We start from the raw sequence: 5,108 nt of genomic DNA on the forward strand, positions 1-5,108 counted from the left end.
TATTGCTGTCATCAGCTCAGTGGAAAAACAGCTCCCAGATGCTTAGTGACTTGTCCAGGAGCAAATATGCTTTTCAGTTCTTTCTTTCTGTTGGCACCTATTGTGTGCCAGGCACTGTTGGCAAGACAGAAGACAGGGGAAGAGAGAGAGGAAGAGGAGCAAGACGTGGTTCACTTTTCTGCAGGTGCCCATGTTATAGAGGGAAGAAGCAGAAGTCGTGAAGAATTAGGGTGCGTTGTGGAAAGGTCTGTGTGCAAGCTACTTATGTGCAAGCTTTAGAACTCTAGGAAGTAGGAAATGCTTCGCCCAGGGGATCCAGGAGAGCTTTGCAAAGGAGGGGAAGCCCCAATGGAGCTTAGCTGGGAGAGGAGGAGTCGACAGGTCATTGGGAGTTGGCCCCATGGTTGAAGGCATTCCGGGCAGATAGATTGGCAAGTACAAAGGCTCTGATGCATGCTAGAGCCTAGAATATTTGAGGAAGAGGGAATAGTTCAGTATGGCTGGAAGAAAGACTCATTCAGGGGGAAAGACAAGAGTTGAGGTTAGTGGAAAAGCAGGAAGGAATCAGGTCTGTAAAGAAAGATCTTCAAGGGTGAGAAGTTTGGAATCAATAGGACCTGAGGTTATTAGCAGATTTATTTTATTTTATTGAGACAGGCTCTCACTCTGTCACCCAGGCTGGAGTGTAACGGTGTGATCTCAGCTCACTGCAACCTCTACCTCCCAGCCGCAAGCCATCCTCCCACCTCAGTCTCTCGAGTAGCTGGGACTATAGATGCTTGCCACCGCACCTGACTAATTTTTGTAATTTTTGTACAGATGGGGTTTCTCCATGTTGCCCAGGCCGGTCTTGAACTCCTGGGCTCAAGTGATCCACTTGCCTTTGCCACCCAAAGTGCTGGGATTACAGGCGTGAGCCACCACACAGGGCCTATTAACAGATTTTAAACAGAGAAAGGCCAGGCCAAGATTTTGTTGTTAGTGGAGGCAACAAGAGAAGTGGATTGAAGGTGGGTGAGATTGGAAAAAACCAGTTAGAAGTAAAAAGGAGAGAGATGACAAGAGCCTAAAGAGGCTTAGGCCCTTACCTCTGGAACCCATCCACCCATAGCAAGCATGGCGCGATCTCAGCTCACTGCAGCCTCCACCTCTGAGGCAAGCAGTTCTCCTGCCTCAGCCTCCTGAGTAGCTGCGACTATAGGCACCCGCCACCATGCCTGGCTAATTTTTGTATTTTTAGTAGAAATGGGGTTTTGCCATAGCAGGGATGTAGATGAGTAGATGGGTTCCAGAGGAAAGAGACAGAGTCTGTGAGGCGGGATAATTGGATGCAGGGATGAGGAATTTCCCCATATTGGCAGAGGTGACAAGGAGAGGGGCTTAGCAATATAAGCCAGAGGCATCTGGGGGGAAGGAGGCCTGAAGCCAGCTCACCTTCTCCCCACTCCTGCCTGTTTCACTGTCTTGGTCTGCACCATGTTTCCAAGGCCCTCCTGGTGATTCTGGTGTACTCTGAAGTTGTATGAACCACCGCTATATATACAGCGACAAAACCTTCCAAAGGCAGAGCATGCAGTGCAGGGTCCCACCCCAGAGTCAGTGCTTCCAAAGCTCTGGAATGAGGCCCAGCATGTGAGTTCTAACAGGTTCCCGGGTGACACTGCTGCTGCTGACCCAGAGACCAGGCTCCAGGATGCACCACTGTCCTGCTGCAGTGACGTTTGCCATGGCCTTCCTAAAACTCTCCTTCCCCGGTGTCCTGTACCATCATCTTCCCACAGGCCCACCCCTTTATACTGGAAAAGCCCCGGGGCAAGAATACAGGCATAGGCCCACATCCTCTATGTGTAAAATTTGTAAGTTTATAGGTAAAACTAACAATCTCCTTGGAGTTTCACACTGTAACATAACAGCTTAAGGAGAAGTGGGCCCCGGCCCTGCAAACCCTTCTTCTCTTCCTACCAGTGTCAAAGGCGTGTGAACCAGAGCAACTCCATCTTGAATGGGAGCTGGGTACAATAAGGCTGAGACCTAGTGGGCTGCATTCCCAGATGGTTAAGGCATTCTAAGTCACAGGGTGAGATGGGAGGTTAGCACAAGATACAGGTCATAAAGACCTTACTGATCAAACAAGTTTTCTGTAAAGAAGCCAGCCAAAACCAAGATGGCAACGAGAGTGACCTCTGGTTGTCCTCACTGCTACAGTACCACCAGCGCCAGGACAGTTTACAAATGCCGTGGCAACATCAGGAAGTTACCCTATATGGTCTAAAAAGGGGAGACATGAATTATCGAGTCCTTATTTAGCATATCATCAATAAATAACCATAAAAATCAGCAATCAGCAGCCTTCGGGGCTGCTCTGTCTATGGAATATCCATTCTTTTCATTTTTGAGACGGAGTCTTGCTCTGTCGCCCTGGCTAGAGTACAGTGGCGTGATCTTGGCTCACTGGAACCTCTGCCTACCGGGTTCAAGCAATTTTTCTGCCTCAGCCTCCCGAGTAGCTGGGATTATAGGCACCCGCCACCTCGCCTGGCTAATTTTTGTATTTTTAGTAGAGATGAGGTTTCACCACCTTGGCAAGGCTGTTCTTGAACTTCTAACCTCATGATCCACCCGCCTTGGACTCCCAAAGTGCTGGGATTACAGGCGTGAGCCACAGCGCCCTGCCTATTCCTTTGTTTTCTTAATACACTTGCTTTCACTTTACTCTGAGGACTCACCCTGAATTATTTCTTGTGTGAGATCCAAGAACCATCTCTTGGGGTCTGGATCGGGACCCCCTTCCTGTAACACCGGGACTGAGTTCTGTGCGGCCTTTGCTGACCTCTCTCCCAATTGTAGGGATACCCCAGACTGCTGTCCAAGCTCCCCTCCCTCACTCAACCCTCCAACCACACAGAATGGCCACTCCTTGGAATGACAACCAGACAGAGAGGCCCACACAGGTCTCTGAAGCAGGCTCAGGGCTGTCTGGGTAAAACATCCCAGGGTCCCAGGACCTAGAGCTTTGACCACATGGAGCTGCCCAGGATTCAGATGGATACATCCCCTTGGCCCTGGGACTGGTCATCCCGAGGGGAGGGGTGCAGCTGGAAGAGGAGGAGAGCTGGGCCCTGCAACGGGCAGGCCCAGGCCAGGGTGCCCTCTTGCCTCAGGCTAGGGCCGGTTCTGCTTTCTGATCTACCCTGACTGCTCCCACTTGGTTCCTGTCTTTGGCTTCTCTTCTTTGCCTCAGCTGCTTAACCCTCAAACGTTTGTGCTCCCCAGGGTTCTGGCGTTTTGCACCAGAAGTTCTTAATTTGGAGAGGTGTCTGTAGATGGGCTTCAGGAGAACACCCGTATCCCTTGAAAGGGCGTACACAAACTTGAGTGTATGAGTGTGCATTTTTCTGGGAGGAAAAAACCCCCATCACTTTCATTTTATAGATATGTTTTTTTTTTTGTAGTATTGAATGCTTGATTTTAATAGTAAATAAAGAACGGCATTGATACTGATGCTCAATCTGTCTCAGATGTCATACCTGAAGGTTCAAAAGAACTGACGCTGTAACATCCCAAACACTGAAATCATAGACTGTTCTAGTTGTGTTTTCAGTTTGGAAGATAAATACGTAATTCTAGAAATCAAAATTAAAAACCAGAACTTCATACCTTGTGCAAGCATGTTAAATTCCAAGAACAGTGCTATGTGGTAAAGCTCCATGGCTGCTTCTGCCCTGGTCATGTTTGACTTCTCTGCAACAAGAGCCTGAACTTCACTGAGACTCCCCACAGAGGGGCTATAGTGCAAAACAGAGAGGTCCACCGTGTCGGTATACATACAGTGTAATACCACTTTTGCATATTTTTTTGGTATGATGGACTCATCTAATGTAATTCTTGTGGGAGTCCTCAAAGTTCTGTCTGTGATTTCTTCAACAGTTCGTATTCTCCTTTGTAATAAATTTTGAAAAAATGGGGGCCATGCAGAAATAACAGCCTTGAGGCCTTTGAGCTCTTCATCTAAACAGTTCTGATTTCCACCAAAAGCTTCAACCAGTTCAGAGTCTGAAGAAAAACTAAGGACGACATCATAATAACACATGCAATCAAAGAGTCCACGCGTATCTACAGCAAGGAAATTCTTCACTAAGCTGAACAAGGATATCGACATTTTGAAACCCTGAGTCCTCCATTCCAAACTCTCCTGTATACAGGTAATGTAACAAAGCAGAAAACATGGGCATATCAATACCAGCTGTACTGATGTCCATTATTATCTCTGCCCCATACTCAGGTGAGGAGGAAAGCAGCGTTTTAAAAAAAAAATGGACACCTTGCTGCCAAAATGGCACAATGAACAGGATAACAAGTTTCTTGAAATATGAAATGTACATCAGTACGATACTTGTACTCATAAAGATCGGCCATATCCTTCTGCAATGTCGGAGCTTCCAGTCTAGCCAGACTGCCTTGTAGAGAAAGCTCCTTTAATGCTGACGTTCCCTCATATTCCTCCATTAAAGCATTGACATCTCTAACATCCCACCCAGAGAGGAGTTCTTGCATCTGCTTGGCATGATCGGCAGACCTATCAGATTTTCGACGCTTAATTAAAGTGGCAGGGCCAGAAGTCCTCTTTTTTTTTTTTTTTTTTTTTTTTAATCTTGTGGTTTCTCATTGCCACGGTCAAGGCTATACAATTTGGGTTTGCAACCACAGCCTTGCTGAGAAAAGGATGACGTCCCTATCAAAGTCTGTTGGGCCTGTGAGTTTCCCCTACCCTCGGGGAACATGAATGAAGATAGTGAGATGCATTAGCGCCCATTTTCCTTATTCACTCAGGCATTCCATCTGCGGGTTCTCCAGAGTATAATCCCAGAGGCCGTTAGGAAGCTTCAACCCTGGATCCAGGTGCCTCTTTTCATTCATTTCTATGAGAACAGGGCCATTAGACTTTACTTCAGTGCATACCACTGGGAGTGTGAAAGACCGTGGGCAGCCAGACACACGGACTGTACATTCTGTGGCGTGGTGGCTCAAGCCTGTAATCCCAGCACTTTGGGAGGCCGAGACGGGCGGATCACGAGGTCAGGAGTTCGAGACCATCCTGGCTAACACGG

General features: G+C 47.7%; 1 pseudogene; it reads right to left on the reverse strand.

The window, feature by feature from the left end:
• LOC105506218 overlaps positions 1-4,813 on the reverse strand; it is a 15,321-nt pseudogene extending 10,508 nt beyond the window's left edge.
• Positions 4,814-5,108: the final 295 nt, after the last annotated feature.

Source organism: Colobus angolensis, unplaced genomic scaffold, assembly GCF_000951035.1.
Source record: "Colobus angolensis palliatus isolate OR3802 unplaced genomic scaffold, Cang.pa_1.0 Scaffold133, whole genome shotgun sequence".
NCBI classification, from domain to species: domain Eukaryota; kingdom Metazoa; phylum Chordata; class Mammalia; order Primates; family Cercopithecidae; genus Colobus; species Colobus angolensis.